The sequence below is a fragment of the Pleurodeles waltl genome, chromosome 4_1, assembly GCF_031143425.1.
Source record: "Pleurodeles waltl isolate 20211129_DDA chromosome 4_1, aPleWal1.hap1.20221129, whole genome shotgun sequence".
NCBI classification, from domain to species: Eukaryota; Metazoa; Chordata; class Amphibia; order Caudata; family Salamandridae; genus Pleurodeles; species Pleurodeles waltl.
In genome coordinates, this window is record NC_090442.1 from 835932398 (window position 1) to 835949670 (window position 17273).

Below are 17273 nucleotides of genomic sequence, written 5' to 3' on the forward strand. Positions count from 1 at the left end.
CCTTAGACTGGACCATTGCCCAGCGAACCAGGACTTCCTTGGGAGCACATCTACCCCCTACCAGATCAGAGCTTACCCCCTGAATCTGGCAATCCAACCCAGAGTCACTACCCTGCGGTTGAACCACTGCCTGGCGCACCAGGACTTCCTGGGGGGCACACTTACCCCACACCAGGGAAACACCTTCCCCAAGGGCCACACAAGAGTCTGGCTGGTGCAGGTCTCCTGACCTCTGCCCATCTGACAGAGTCTGGATTCCCCCCAGCCCAGAAATGGTCTCACCAAGGTCATTCCTGGGGGGCTCTGCTCTCAGAGCTGACCCCTGACCCTCCAGGTTCTCCACTGGGGCCCGCAGCCCCCTCTCTACCCTACACCTGGATTTCCGCCTCCTCCACTCTGGAGTGAGACCACCAGACAACAGAACCGGCGGTACACTATCACCAGCCACCCGCCTAAGTCCTACTGACAAAATGGGATCCTTCTGAACAGCTGGCCCTATGGCACAGGCTGGGGTCCACTCCTGGCGTTCCCTCATGGAACCTTCCAGGACCTGGTACGGGATCTCGGGCACCTTGGGCCTCAGCCCAGCCCCATTCCCTCTCCTCTGAGACGGACATGGGGTCCCTCACCCACCCCAGTCCATGGGACCTACCTGGGACACTCCATTCCTTTCCCACCCCACCTGGTTGGGAAACTCCTAGACCACTCTCATTAGGAACACCCCCTAATGCCACACCAGACACTCTGGTACGCAACCAGAAGTCTGCCTCCTTTGCAAGCTCCCTGGGGTCAGAGAGCTCACACTCCGATAAGTGTTGGCGTAACTCTGAAAAACAACAACAGAGCAGGTGCTCTCTGACAATCAGATTAAACAGCCCTTCAAAATTGTTTACTGTGCTACCCTTCACCCATCCATCTAGCGCAATGCAGCAATCCTCCACAAACTCCTCCCAAGACTGGTGGGACAGTTTCTTACCGCCCCTAAACCTCTTTCTGTATTATAGGTAAATTTAATATGCCAATTAGGTATAAGCCGATCATACCAACTTTAGATGGGAAAGCACCTGCACTTTAGCACAGGTCAGCAGTGATGAAGTGCTTAGAGTCCTAGAGCCAATAGCGAGAGGTCAGAAAAACCAGGAGGAAGGAGGCAAAAAGACTGGGGATGACCCTGCGTAAGGCAAAAAGTCAAACAGCCAGTCTTTGTCATGTGGTGCAAGTCCTTTTCTAATTGAGACTGCTAGCCACAGATTTCTCACCTAATATTCCCCAGGCGTCAGACTGGATTCTGAAACTTTTTTTTGCAGTAACTGTGCACCAGAAGATGGTGCCATGTGGGTCCGCACTGACACCATTCCGGTCTGGATGTGACTTGCAGGGCCTATAAAGGCACCACTCCCACGTCCTGACATAATTTTATTTCTGTGCCTCTAGATACGGATCCTGGGCTTCATCTCTCAGACACTGCTTTTTCTCAATAAGTTTCAATGGTGTGCAAGGAATGTCACCCCCTTAAGACAGCCTCAAACGGGTGTCTGTGACAGGTCCCCACCAGGTTTACCTGTGGAGTCTGGGGTTGAGTCACGATTCCAAGACCTACAGAGACTGAGTGTTGGTGAACCAGAAGGCCATCAGGGAATATAAGGCAAAACTCTACATCGGCAAGTACAAGAAGATGCAATGCTGGGACTACTCGAAGTGCAAAGCTCGTTCACAGTCCTGCTGCTGTTTCTGGAGTTGATGGAGGCACTTTTGAGGCTTGTCTTCGGGCTCCAAATCCTCAGGTAGTCACAAGAAACATAAGAAGTTGAAGCACAGTTCTCCTTGTGCCAATCCCACTCCTTGATGAAGTGCGTGGGTGCCACCAAAGTCCCTACTCCTAAAGTCAGTCAACTTCGGAATCGATTCTGAAGCTGGTTCCAACACAAAACATGTTTCCTGAGCCTTCAGCCACGCCACATTGGAGAGTTTCACTTAGCTATGCTCCAGCTCTTAGTATATCTACCAACTCCCTCTGGTGTGCCGTCAGGACCCATGGAGGAGAGAGGCCTACCACCTGGATTACTGCCAGCGGGTTCACCCTCAACGCCAGCTGGACCCCCTGAGCAACTTCTACCCTCGCCTCCAATACCAACACTGCCCTCAGCGCCCATACCCATTCCAGGCCCAGGTATGTCCACATTGATGCCGACTTCGCCACACAAAGAGGCAGCCCCAATTGTCCTTTCCAACTTGGTCAGAACTCATCTGATATCAATATCAAATCTACTGAGGTTTCGCCTTACAACCAGGCAGGCAACACTCTTTACATTCTCTATTTAGAAGGAACACTGATAATGATTATGACCAGGGTGATGTGTTTGCTCAGCCTAATGCCCATGACAATTTGTTTGTGGACTTGGAAGAGGCTTGTGGGCTAGACACTTCCTCAACGTCAGCCCTTTTTTCTCCTCCTGGCCTGGCCACAGAAGAACCTGCATCCTAAACCATGGTTATTGACAAGGTGACTGAAGTGCTTGGCCTCTACTTCCCAACTATGGAGGTGAAAATAAACATCCAAACAGTCTGGCCAGACTGCTTCTGAAACTTCCCTACCTTTTAATGAGGTCTTGACAGTTGCCCTACTGGGGGCTTGGATTAAGCCTTGTACTGGCCCTCCTGTTAACCGGCAAACTGACAGATGCCATCACCCTGCTCTCGGCAACTCCGTCTTTTTGTTGCAGCATTCTTCTTCTGAGAGCGTTGTGGTGTAGGCCTGGACCAGCTGGGCCACTCCAACAATTTTGGTACCACCCCCCCAGATAGGCAATCTACAAAAATGGAGACATTCGGAAAACACCTCTTCTTATCATCAGTTGAGCCCTGTGGTCAGTTAATGCTTCATGTTTTTTGGGCCACTATACTCATGCCCTCTGGGACTTGGTGGGCATATCTTCCCAGGTGGTCCTGAATACCTTTGCCATTTTCTGTCAAAGGCCACTCAGCATGGTTGTGATGCAGCCAAGTTCACAATTAGTTGTGACTTGGACACCACCAACTCCGTCAGACGGGTTATTGGCACCAATGTTGTCATTCATCACCATTTGTGGCTATGATCATATTCAGTCCTCCCTGATGGACATGCCATTCGATAGGACTTGCTTGTTCAAGGACAAGGCTAACTTTTCCCTTGATAATTTCAAGGAGAGTACAGCTACCGCTCATTCTCTGGGCCTTTCTACCCATCCTTGCCAGCAGCAATTTCAGCATGGCTTCACATGTGTCATTCTTTACCGTCATCCCTTCCTTCGCCAGCAGGGGACCCAGCAGTTTCGCTGGAGAGGCCGTGGTTCCCACCGCCCTCAAGGCCAAGGTCAGCGTGTCGCTCAGTCCATCATCCCATCCTCCACACCCCAGCAGCCACACCCACCAAAACATTTTAGCATATCCTTACACGGTCACAGCCCCCTGAGTGAGAGGCAGAGTTCACCATTTCTGTCTGGGTTGGCAAAAGATCACATCGGCTAGGTGGTTTCTCCAGATTCTTTGCGAAGGTTTTGCCTTACCCTTCCTTTCTTCACCACACACCATCACCCCAGCAACTGACGGAGCACCATCTCTCCATTTTGCGGCAGGAAGTACAAGCCTTTCTGTCCCTAGGGGCTGTGAAGACGGTGCTGGTGACAGAAGTACAACGTGGTTGTTATTTCTGCTACTTTCTAGTGTCTGTGAAGGATGGACCACAATAGAGTGCTCAGTTTCTACATAGATCATCATTGTCCTGTTATAGACCTGCACCCTCTCAGTGTCTTCCTCCGGAAGCAGAGTTTCAAAATGCTTACCCTATTCTAGGTCTTGTCTACTCTCGACTCTGGAGACTGCATGGTTGTGTTGAATGTTCAGGTTGCCTATTTCCATATTCCCATCCTGTAGGAAGCTGGCTTGTTGTGTGGTGAGTGAGTGTCTAGAAAGCCAGGCTCTCTAGAGGCAGCTGTGGATGAGCAGCCAAGGCTTATCTAGGAGACATGCAGAGCTCATGCAATACCACTTATAGTCACACAGCACTTACACACATGAAAGAACCACACAGCGTTACAAAAATAAAGGTACTTTATTTTAGTGACACAAATAATAAAATACTATATAGGCAATACTCTAGTAGCAGGCGAGTAAACACATTATTATATACACCTTAGTTGTCAGGAATGAGCATAGAAAACAATAGAAAACAGTGCAATGACAATAGCCATTAGTGACCCTAGGGAAGCCCACACCATATACTAAAAAAATAGAATGCTAATGATGGACCCCCACCCAGGTAAGTGGAATCTGTAGAAGGGAGTTGGAAGAACTAAGAACCCTAAAAGGTAACTACCAGAGTGCCTCCCAGCAACCAGGAGAGAAGTAAGTAAGTACCTGTTTGTTTCCCAAACCCACAGAGTAACTTTGTGGAATATGGATTCAGACATAAGAGGACCTGCAAATGAAGGGGAATAAGTCCAGTTCCAGTTGGAGAGTCCGGTTGGGCAGGAGCCACTACTCACCCTTGTTGAGATGCAGGACCAGGTCGACAGTGAAGACTAGGAGTCTGCTACGCAGCACAGGAGCAGAGGAAGAGTTCCAGAAGTGATGCAGTCGATGTGCCACGCCAGAAGAAGAGTCGCAGTCCATCAGTGGTGTGGAAAAACCACCAACAAGCTTTGGCAAAGGCAAGAGTTACAGAAGAAGATTTCCAGAGCTGCCAGGGACAAGGAAGGTTGAAGAGGACTCAACCCAAGGAGCGGAGTCCCAGGCATCCCCCAGCAGTCCGGAGAGCAAGAAGTCATGGAAGCAGCCCCCACAGGCAACTCACAGACAGCAGGCACAAAAGTCTCAGTGAAACCCACTCAGCACACCTGGAAAGGAGTCCCACGCCGCTGGAGGAGCGGGCAGGAGACCACTCATTGCAGGGAGGAGTGCTCAAGGCCGGGGCTACACGGAGCCTGAAGATCCCTCTAAAGAAGAGCAAACAAGCCTTGGTAGCTGCAAGCGTCGCGGTGCACAGAGGTACCATCCCGCAAGGAAAGGCAAAGACTCACCACCTCCAAAGGGGACCACTCAGGAGCACCACCTGTGTTGCAGGATCCATGCAGAGTTGCAGGAGATAGGACCCACGCAGCCAGTCATCGTTGCAGTTGGTGCCTGCGGAGGCAGGGGAGTGACTCCTTCACTCCAAGGGAGATTCCTTCTTGCTTCTTGGTGCAGACTGAAGACTTGCCACCCTCAGAGGATGCACAGCCAGGGAAATTCTGCAGTTGTTGGAAGGAGCAGGAGAAACAATGTTGCAGAGCAAAGTCATTGCTGGAGCTGCAGATGTTAGGTTCCTGTGAAGTCCAGTTGCAGTTCCAGTGGCCAGACGTAAATGTTGCAGAGGAGTCCTGATGGAATCTTGCATGTCGGATCTGAGGACCCACCCAAGAGGGAGACCCTAAATAGCCCTGGAAGGGGGTTTGGTCACCTAGCAATGTGACAACCTATCAGGAGGGGGCTGTGACATCACCTGCCTGACCTGACAACTCAGACGCTCCCAGAGGCCTCTGCCCACCTTGGTTTCAAGTTGGCAGAATGAAGTGGCCACCTTGAGGAGCTCTGGGCACCACCCATGGGGTGGTGATGGACAGAGGAGTGGTTACTCCCCTTTCCATTGTCCAGTTTTGCACCAGAGCAGGGACTGGAGGTCCGTGAACCGGTGCAGAGTGGTTTATGAAAGGTGGGCACCAAATGTGCCCTTCAAAGCATACCAGTGGCTTGAGTAGGCTAACCCCCGCAAGCCATGTACCACCTATTTCCAAAGGGAGACAGTGTTGCCTCCCTCACCCAAAGGAAATCCTTTGTTCTGCCTTCCTGGGCTTGAGCTGTTCAAGCAGCAAGAAGGCAGAAACACATCTGTAGAATGGCAGCAGTGCGGGCTTCCTGGGAAAACCCTGCAAACTGGTAGGAGCAAAGCTGGGGGTCCTTTTAGGAGCCCCCAGAGTGCATGGAGTCATACAACCAATACTGGAAATAGTATTGGGGTATATGATTCCGACATGTTTGATACCAAAGATACCTAGCTTCGAAGTTACCATTATGTAGCTGGACCTCCATAGTGACCTATGCCCAGTACACGGCACATGGCTTCCCTGCACTCACGAAGTCCAGAAAAATGGCGCTGGAGTTTGTGGGGGCACCTCTGCTCATGCAGGGGTGCCTTCACACACAGGCACTTGCACCCTACCCTCTGGGCTAGGAGGGCCTGCAATAGGGGTGACTTACAGTGACCCGGTGCAGTGACCTGTAGTGAAAAGGGTGCATGCACCCTTTCATTCAGGCTGCAATGGCAAGCCTAAAGACACACTTTGCATGGGCTCCAATGGTTGGCATAATACATGCTGCAGCCCATGGGGAACCCCTGGTGCCCCAATGCCCTGGATACCATATACTAGGGACTTATATGGGGAACACAGGTATGCCAATTGTGGGGTGTAAAATGTTAGGGACAACCATATTGAGAGGGAGAGAGCACAGTTACTTGGGTTCTGGTTAGCAGGATTCAAGTAAACACAGTCAAAACTGTGGGGGCAAACATGCCAAAAAGAGGGTACTTTACTGCATAACTCCCTCCCCCCAAACAAAGGACAATGAGGCTCTAACCTTGTCCCGATGAGTCTTCATTGTTGAAGTGGAAATTTCTGGAGAGTCCATCTGCAATGGAGTGGTTACTCCCACGTCTATGTTGCACTGCGTAGTCCATTCCCTGTAGGGATATTGACCACCTCAAAAGTTCAGGATTTTCGCCCTTCATCTGTTTTAACCATAAAAGGCGCTTGTGGTCGGTTTGAACAAGGAAGTGAGTGCCAAACAAGTATGGCCTCAACTTCTTCAAAGCCCACACCACAGCAAAGGCCTCTCTTTCTATGGCTGCCCAACGCTTTTCCCGGGAGATCAACCTCCTGCTTATAAAAGCTACAGGTTTATCCTGGCGCCATGTATTAAGTTGTGATAGTACTGCCCCAATCCCTACCTCAGCAGCATCTGTCTGTACTATAAACTGTTTAGAGTAGTCAGGGCTTCATAAGATAGGTACAGAGTACATGGTCGGTTTCAAATCTTCAAAAGCTTTTTGGCAGCTAGCTGTCCATAAAACTTTCTTGGGCATCCTTTTGAGGTGAGGTCATTAAGAGGGGCTACCATGGAGCCATAGTTCTTAATGAAACTCTTGTAGTACCCAGTGAGGCCTCTAAAGGCTCTAACCTGGGTCCGGGTAGTAGGGGGAGTCAAATCCAAAATGGTTTCAATCTTCCCTTGTATTGGCTGAATTTGGCCTCCACCTACTGGGTGGTCCAGATATACCACCATCTCCTGCCCTATGTGGCACTTGGAGGCTTTGATAGTGAGGCATGCCATTTGCAGAGCCTCTAAGACATTCCCTAGGTGGACCAGGTGATACTCCCAGGTTGAGCTAAAGGCAGCTTTGTCATTCAGATAAGCTGCACTGAAGCTTTCCAACCCTTGGAGGACTTTGTTCACCAGCCTCTGGAATGTGGCAGGTGCATTTTTCAACCCAAAGGGCATCACAGTAAAGTGATAGTGGCCACTAGGGGTGGAAAATGCTGTTTTCGGTTTAGCATCCTTTGCTAACCTGAATTACCAGTAGCCAGCAGTCAGGTCAAAGGTGCTGATATACTTGACAGATACCAGTGTATCTATAAGCTCATCTGCCCTAGGGATAGGATGAGCATCTTTCTTAGTAACAGTGCTAAGACCTCTGTAGTTTACACAAAACCTAATTTCTCTTTCGCCATCTTAGGATTGAGGTTTTAGGACAAGCACTACAGGGCTAACCCAAGGGCTATCTGAGGACTCAATTACTCCTACGTCAAGCATCTTCTGAACTTCAGATCTGATGCATTCGCTTACATGGTCAGGTTGCTTGTAAACCTTGCTTTTAACAGGCAAACTGTCCTCTGTGTCAATGGTGTGTTCACACCATGTGGTTTGAACAGGTGTAAGGGAGAACAGTTCTGAGAACTGCCCTAGGAGGTTTCTGCTGTCCTCCGTTTGGGACTCCGAGAGGCAGTCAAATAGGACTACCCCATCAACTGAGCCATTAGTTGCATTGTGGGAGGAGAGGTAAGGGAGAGGGCCACTCTCTTCTTCCTGTCCCTCATCAGTAGCCATGAGCAGAGTCATATCTGACCTATTGTAATAGGGATAGAGGCGGTTCACATGAAGCACCCTGTGGGGGCTTCTAGGAGTGCCAAGGTCTACCAAGTAGGTAACTTCACCCTTTTTCTCCACAATGGTGTGGGGACCACTCCACTTGCCCTGGAGTGCCTTTGGGAACCACAGTTTCCAGGACCCACACTTTCTGTCCTGGCTGATAGACAGTTAGGACAGCCTTCTGGTCATTGTTCCTGTAACTCCTTGCTGGCCTGAAGGTTTTTACTAGCCCTCTTCATGTACTCCGCCGTCCTTGATCTGAGGCTAAGCACATAATCCACTGTGTCTTGTTTGGGAGGCTTGAGAGGTTGCTCCCAGCCTTCTCTAACAAGAGCAAGGGGACCCTAACAGAGTGCCCAAACAGACGTTCAAAGGGGCTGTAGCCTACACCCTTCTGAGGGGCCTCCCAGTAGATGAAGAGGAGGCATTGCAGTAGGACATCCCATCTCTTTCTGAGTTTTTCTGAGAGTCCCAGGATCATGCCCTTGAGGGTTTTGTAAACATTTCTACTAAGCCATTTGTTTGAGGGTGGTAAGGAGTGGTGAACTTGTAAGTCACACCACATTCCTTCCACATGGCTTTTTTTAACGTAAGAAAACATGAAGTTTGCACCTCTGTCTGATACCAACTCTTTAGGAAAGCCCACTCTTGAGAAGATACCAAGAAGGGCTTTGGTCACTGCAGGAGCTGTAGTGGTCCTAAGAGGAACAGCCTTTCGGTACCTGGGGGGCATGATCCACTATCACAGTATAAACCTGTTCCCATATGCTGTTGGAGGGTCCAGGGGGGCAACAATATCCACCCCAACCCTCACAAAGGGAACCCCAACCACAGGAAGTGGAATTAAAGACGCCTTTGGGGTGCCACCTGCCTTCCACTGGCTTGACAGGTGACACAGGAGTAAAAAAAAACTCCTTTGTGTCTTCTGACATGTGGGGCCAGTGAAAGTGTGGGACAAGCCTGTCCCAAGTTTTGGTTTGCCTCAAGTTACCTGCCACGGGAATGTCATATGCTAAGGTCAACAGGAACTCCCTAAACGTCAGCGGAATCACTGATCTCCTGGTGGCACCAGGTTTGGGATCCCTTGCCACTGTTTTCCCAGTACACCATAAGAAGGTGCCACTGACATCCCCTACCTGTTGTGCTGCAACTTGCTGCCATAAGCTCTCCAGTGTAGGACAGACTTGTTCCTTACTGAGCTCTTCCCTGGAGGGCCCCCCTGGACACAGGAGCTCAGCTTGCAGCTCTTCTGATGAAGGTTCCACCCAAGGAGTGGATTCCTCTCCCTCAGGAGTGGAATCCTCACTGGAGGACGGAGCAGGGGGTAACTTCTTACCCTTCCTTTTCCTGGGTTTAGGAAGCTCTTGGGCCATTGTTTCAAGCTCCGATATTCCTTGCTCATTTTGCTTTTGGCTCTGTGCTCTTGTTAGAGCAAATGTATGCCTGGGATGCCAAGCATTGCTGCATAGACCAACTCCACCTGAGCCCATGCTGAGGTCTCCAAGTCATTCCCTAGTAAGCATTCTATAGGTAGGTCTGAGGAAACCACAACATTTGTAGGATTAGTAATGCCAAAGCTGAAATCAATAACTGCCATGGGGTGGCACAAGGCGTTATTGTGAGCATCAGTCACTTGGTACAAGTGACCAAGTAAGTGTTGCTTAGGAGACACCAGTTTCTCAGTCACTGGCACCTGTGTCCTTGTAGGCCTCAGCCTCAACACCATTAATTAGGGGATGCTTCCTGTACTTACCCATATTAAGGGGACAGGCAGCAAGGGTGGCAAAGTCAATGCTCCCATCTGAGACCAAGACAGCCTCAGTAGTCTCTCTCACAAGCCCAGACCCCACCACAGTCCCTAAGGTGAGCCCAGCTACACTCTTAACCCGGCTGTTAGTAGTCCCACCACTACTGCTATAGCTAGGGGTACTAGGAGCAGATGTGGGGCTGGTAGTGGTGGAAGGCTTGGTGCCTTTCTTAGGGCAGTAGCTGTCCCATGCCTTATGGCCTTTGTTTTTGCAAACATAGCACCAAGGCTTTTTGTAATTGAAGGAAGAGGAAGAAGATAATTTGTTTCCCCCCAGAGGAGTTTTGTGGGCCTGATGAAGACTCTTTTTTATCTTTTTTTCCGACCCTTACCCTGAGACTTACCTGCTTCCTTCTTTTTCTGGTCACCCCCTGTGTGAGCTTTCCTACTCACCCTTGTGCGGTCCCATTTGTCTGCCTTCTTTCCCAGTTCTCGGGGAGAGGTCTGATCAGAGTCCACCAGGTACTGATGCAGCTGATCAGATTCACAGTTATTCAAAATGTGCTCTCTTAAAATGAGTCCATACGAGCCCTGGTAGTCACTAACTTTGCTCCCATGCAATAATCCTTTCAGAGATTTCACAGAGGAGTCCACAAAATCAACCCAATCTTGGGAGGACTCTCTCCTGGTCTCTCGGTACTTGATCCTATACTGATCAGTAGTCAGACCAAACCCATCTAACTGCAAATTTCAAAACTGTATAATTGTCCCCATCCTCTTCTCTGACAGTTGGGAGTCTATCCCTTCCCTTGTCGGAGAAGGAGAGCCACAATATAGCAGCCCACTTTCTCTGAGGGACCCTCTGTACCGTACAGGCCCTCTCCAAAGCAGTGAACCACTTATAAATGTCATCACCTGCGTTGTGTCTTGTTCAAGTTCCTAGAGTCAAAAGAGTCCTCCCTGACCCTGGTATCCCTGAAACTAGAACTGCTGCCACCATGGGGCACTAACCCCAACCCCTGCCTTTCTCTCTCCACTGCCAAGGCCTCCCTATTTAGGGCCAGTTTTTGCTGCTGCAGTGTCAGCTTGGCCTCCTTCAGTCTCAGTTGCCTGAGCTCCCTGTCTAGGGAATCTTCACCTGAAGTTGAGCAGTGGGTCCCCTCAGCGATTGAGGAGCTATGAGAGTGGGCAGAGGAGGATCTTTGCCTATTCGTGGAAACCCTCTCAACTAGATCTCTAAGGACGAAGGTAGACCTACTTGTGTGTCCCCCCTTTTCACTATGAGAAGTGCTCCTAGTAGGGCTGTGGGTGTTCCTACGACTTCTCTGATCTTCCCTGGTTACTTCCTGACCCACCCTAGTGTCTAATTCTACTTTCCCTAGCACACTTAGGGGTCAGACTCTACGTATTCCTCCTATTCCTCCTCCTCCTGCATGGATGGATCAGTTCATCCTGGAGGAGCAGGCCCAGAAGCAGACTTTTCTTGGGATTTCTCCCAGCCTTTAGTTTACTATCAGCACACATCTCCCTTAACTCCTGGAATGTTAAACCCTCATACTGAGACTTCAGGGCCTGAGATGTGAGCTCAACTGAAGATATGATGTCTAGCTAGAGTGGTGTAGGGGTCCCTAACTACTCTATCTCTAGGCTCCCAACGAAGTTTGGAGCAAGGCTTTGCCAGATCCTAGCTTACCCAAACTTAGGAGACTAGATTCCTAACACTGAGTTTAGTGTACCTAATAGTCAGTAAATGGACTTTCCTGTGGAAAGTACTCAGTGACAGAGTGGTAAGGCAACTGCTTGTCCCACCACTGTGCCACCAATGTAGGAAGCTGGCCTGGTGTGTGGTGAGCACCTATGGTGTTATCACCCTATACCAGGTCCAGATATCCCCTATTAGTGAGGTATAGTAAGTGTACAGAAAGCCAGACTCACTAGAGGCAGCTGTGGATGGAGACATGAAAAGCTCATGCGATACCACTTATAGTCACACAGCACTTACACACATGAAAGAACCGACACAGTGTTACACACATAAAGGTACTTTATTTTAGTGACACAAATACTAAAATGCTATATAGGCAATATTCTACTACCAGGTGAGTACAACACACTATTACATACTCCTTAGTTGTCATGAATGACCATAAAAAGCAGTGCAATGACAAACGACAATAGTGACCCTAGGGGGAGCCCAAACCATATACTAAAAAAATAGAATGTGAATGATGGACCCCCACCCAGATAAGTGGAGTCTGTAGAGTTGGGAGAACTAGGAACCCCAAAAGGTAACTACCAGAGTGCCCCCCAGTGACCAGGAGAAAAGAAGTAAATACCTAGCTTTTCCCAAACCCACAGAGAAACTTTGTGAAAGGACTGTGCAAGAGTCAAGCAAGACTGCAAGGACCACTCAGGACAACCACCTGTTTTGGACTATACACGCAGAGTTGCAGGACAGAGGACCAACGCAGCCAGTTGTTGTTGCAGTTGGTGCCTGCGGATGCAGGGGAGTGACTTCACTCCAAGGGAGATTCCTTCTTCTTTCTTGGTGCAGACTGAAGACTTGCCACCCTCAGAGGATGCACAGCCAGGGAAACGTTGCAGTTGCTGGAAGGAGCTGGAGAAACAGTTGTGGCTCCAGTGGCCAAAAGTCAAAGTAAACGTTGTAGAGGAGTCCTGCTGGAATCTTACACGTCGAATCTGAGGCCCCCCTAAGAGGGAGATCCTAAATATTCCTGGAAGGGGGATTGGTCACCTAGCACGGTGACCAACTATCAGGAGGGGGCTGTGACGTCACCTGCCTGACCTGGCCACTCAGATGCTCCCAGAGGCCTCTCTCGTTTTCAAGATGGCGGAATCAAGTGGCCACCTGAAGGAGCTCTGGGCAACACCCCTGAGGTTGTGATGGACCGGGTAGTGGTTATTGTCCAGTTTCGTGCCAGGGCAGGGACTGGAGGTCCCTGAACTGGTGCAGAGTGTTTTTTGCAAGGAGGGCACCAAATGTGCCCTTCAAAGCATACCATTGGCTTGGGGAGGCTACCTCTCCCAAGCCATGTAACCCCTATTTCCAAAGGGAGAGGGTGTTACTTCCCTCTCCCAAAAGAAATCCTTTGTTCTGCCTTCCTGGGCTTGAGCTGTTCAAGCAGCAGGAGGACATAAACCCGTCTGAATGATGGCAGCAGCACGGGCTGCCCAGGGAAACCCTGCAAACTGCTAGGGCAAAGCTGGGGGTCCTCCAAGGACTCCCCAGGGTGCATGGAATCATACACCTAATACTTGCAATAGTATTGGGGTATATAATTCCGACATGTTTGATACCACAGATGTATAGGTTTGGAGTTACTGTTATGTAGCTGGATATAGGTAGTACGTCCAGTACACAGCTAAAATGGCTTTTGCACTCATGAAGTCCAGAAAAATGGAGCTGGAGTTTGTGAGGGCACCTCTGCTCATGCAGGGGTGCCCTCACACACAGGTACTTGCACCCTGGGCTAGGGGTGCTTGTCATAGGGGTGACTTACAGTGACCTGGTGCTGTGGCCTGTAGTGAAAAAGGGTGCATGCACCCTTTCACGCAGGCTTCAATTGTAGGCCTGCAGACACAGGTTGTACGGGCTCCAGTGGATGGCATAATCCATGCTGCATCCCATGGGAAACCCCTGGTGCCCCAATGCCCTGGGTACCTAGTTACCATATACCAGGGACCTATATGGGGGGCAAAAAGTAGGGGTAACCATGCCAAAAAGAGCGTATTTTCCTACACCTCCTGCTGGCCCATCTGTGCTACCCGCAATTTGTGGTGGGAGAGGAGCATTTTCAGTTTGTTGTGCTCCACTTTGGTCTCACCAGTGCCCCTCGGGTGTTCACGTAAGTGGTGGCCGTGGTGGCAGTACACCTTTAGAGTTCCGGGTGCCAGTCTTCTCCTACCTCAATTGCTGGGTGTTATAGGCAGGCTCACATCAGCCATCCTCAACCATATCCAGACTACAGCAAACCTCCTATCGTCTTTGGGGATCATTATCAGTGTGCCAAAGTCATACCTGACTCTTTCTAAGAAGCTCCCATTCATTGGAGCTATTTGCGATATGGTTCGGTTTCATGCCTTTCCTCAGGAAAGAGACTCTAGGCCATTCCGGCTTCGATCATGGATTTTAGTGAGGCCGACTCCTGGGCTGCTGGGACTTATGACCTCCTGCTGGTCGTGCACTGGTGGTATGTGTAGTCTCTGCAGTGGGATTGGAAGTCCCAGTGAGCCTAACATCAAGGGGACCTCTCCAACCATGTTCAGATTTCAAAGATTAGGGTAAAGGATCTGCTGTGGTGGCTGCTGGACGGCAATGGGTGAGCAGCAAATCCCTCTCCCACCTAGAACTGAAAATGGTGCACCTCTGCATGGCCTCTGTGTACTCATTCACTACACGCCACCTTTTTCCCTGATCAGCTGGTTTTGCGAACTAAAGTCTCCTTTGTTTCAAAAGCTGTGACTCCTTTCAACATCTGTCAAACCATCACCCTGCCAGTGTTCTTTGCTTCTCCGCACCCATGTAAGGCAGAGGAGAGACTTAATTACTTGGTCCCCAAAAGAGTGCTTAGTTTCTACACCAATCGTACCAGGACTACCAGGTGGACGATCAGTTGTGGTTTTCACCGGAGCCAAAAAGGCAAAGCTGTGCCGAAGCGTAGCATCTTGTGCCCTCTATTAAGATCTGCTATGCATGGCAAACCAGGCCAGAAGGCTTGTAAGCCAGCTCCACCATGACCAAAGCTGGCACTGTGTTAGCACGTGGAGTTGCTGTCCTAGACATTGTTCACGAAGCACCAATGTCTGAAAAGCCAAGTCCACTGGGACTGGAACTTTGCCTGCTCAGTTCTGCAGGTCTTTCAGGTTCGAGTAGGTTCACAGCCCACCTCAGATGGGTACTGCTTTGTTCTTTATTCAACATGTGAGGAATCTGCAGCTAGCAGTCTCTATCAGAGGAGCATGTTACCTTCTGCAGCACTCTTTCTGGTGGAGTCTATCTACCTGCAGAATCCTTACTGACAGTCTCATCCTCCCTCTTCCATGATCGGACTCTAACTATTAAAAAGATCCTAGGTCAAAGTATCTGCACACTGATGTCCCAGTTTGCTTTTGGGGCTCCATCTCTGGATTCGTGGACAGTCTCAAAAGCAACTGACATCACTGTGTGAGAGTGGCGTCTTTATAGGCCCCACGCATCACTTCCAGAGCATAACAGCATTGGTGCGAAGCCGCACTGCCCCACCTTCCAACACGCAGAGGTACTACGGAAAACGTTTCCAGATCCAGTCTGATGCCTAGGGAATATTTAACAGGTGAGGATTCTGCTGCTATATAAAGTCTGAAAGAGTGTTACAACAGTAAGTAACTTGTTTGCTAGGGTCCATCACTTCTCCCCTTTCCAGCATCAGATTTAGCCCTTTTGGGGCTATGTATGTGATATGCAGGTAGTTAAACTCTGTGTATTTAAATCTCAGTTACTAATCTATATTTTTTTCTGCTGTGAAAGATTTTTTTAAATATTTAATACTTGTGAGATTCAGATGAGTTTAAGTTCCACATGTGTTTAATGTCATGGGCTATCGCTCTGTAAGTCAGGAATTGGATAGTTGGTAGCCCATAATTGTCCATCAGCCATGTTAGAGAGAGTAATTCCCTAACCTGGTGTAAGTTACCCACTGTGTGTATTCTAGCTCTCATCCATTGTGTCAGAGTGAGAGCTCTATAGTAGACTGTGTTACTTGCAAACCCTATCAAGGGAATGGTCGATGCATACAGTGTTCTGTCTACGGTTTTCTGTACACATCTCTTCCAGCAACTCAGGACGGTTACCACCGGGACAGACTAGTCGCTCGTCTTTTGCCTAGGGGCTCGAATTCATGCTACCATTTCTCACTGATGTTGTTTTTCCCAGGTGGCCCAACTCATGCAAGGCCGGACTGTCTGTAACGGGCATTAGGCTTTTCCCTGGGAAAGTGGGGGGCAGCTTTTGTTGTTGAGAGGTGTTTTTGCAGCAGTTTTTAAAGCGCCTGTTGCAGAGTTCCTATTTCATACAGTATTTTTCAAATAAAAGTGTCACGATAATTCTGATGATTAATGTTCCTGCTGGAGAGAGGTCGGAGTTTTTCTAGCGGAAGTTTTGACTTAGAAGAGGGTTAATAAGCCTACTGCTAAGGACATGTATCATGCATTTCAAAGAACAGTATTTTATGTGGGTTACAGCTTTTGTCACAAAGACCCTTTTGTTACTGTGCAGTTCATAAATAATCATAATCTAGCACAGTGAGCTATAAAGTGTCATCAAAGAGCAGCATGCAAACTGTATGGTACAGGTTAGAAAGTTATGGTTTCTCTGAGTCTTTCATTACACTACTGTTGCTAAAAAAGGGCTTGTTTAGGTAGAAATAAACTCTTATTAGTAATACCAGCACTATCCACTGTGTTATGTTACGTTCTCAATCCCGGGTTTGTGCTTCTTCAGACCAAGTACTCTTAAAAAATGCCTACTGGTATGGCTGGCATGAACCCTACACCTTGTAGTCCCTCGTGTCTTATGTAACATTTCCTGTACACCGATGTACACACATGTGATTCATTGTCTGTGTATTTATGTGTGATGTAAAGTGCTCCGATACCCTACACCTATATGAGAGGTGCTATAAAACAAATGAAAAACATGTGAGAGAAGGGCTATGAAGAGCTGGAGGGCGCTGTTGGATGTTGATAGTGTGGGAATCATTGTAAAACCCCAATAAAGATTGTTGAATCCTGGTCCACTTTAAGGTCATCATTTACTATGCTTCAAAAGCTAATGCAAGTGATTTTGTGATGAAAAAAGTGTTCCAGAATGCACCATTATTGCCCATATTTTCTTGGAGGGAGCCCCCCCCCCACAGGAAAAAAAACCTCCTTGTAGAGGTCAGGCTCGGTCACTGCACTCACTATACACCATATGGGGACTGGTCTGACAAAGTTTGCTAGGGCTGCTTCGGGTTTCAAGTCTGGTCCTGAACTCATGTAGAAACCCACCAACCAGACTTCTGGATATCCACTGGATCTGGGACATCAAATAGTACAGCTCACAATCAGGAGGTCCAGCCTATGTCTGCTACCAAACCATTTGAAGACAATAATAGTACAGCAAGTCGCTAAAGAAAATCAATGACCTGGTGGGTATCATCATTTGGTTAGGATTATTATGCCCATCACTGGTAGGTTCAAGAGGACCCGAAGATCAGTATTGCTATCAGGGCTCTCAGTGCCACACCTAGATTATTCCCCTGCTGGT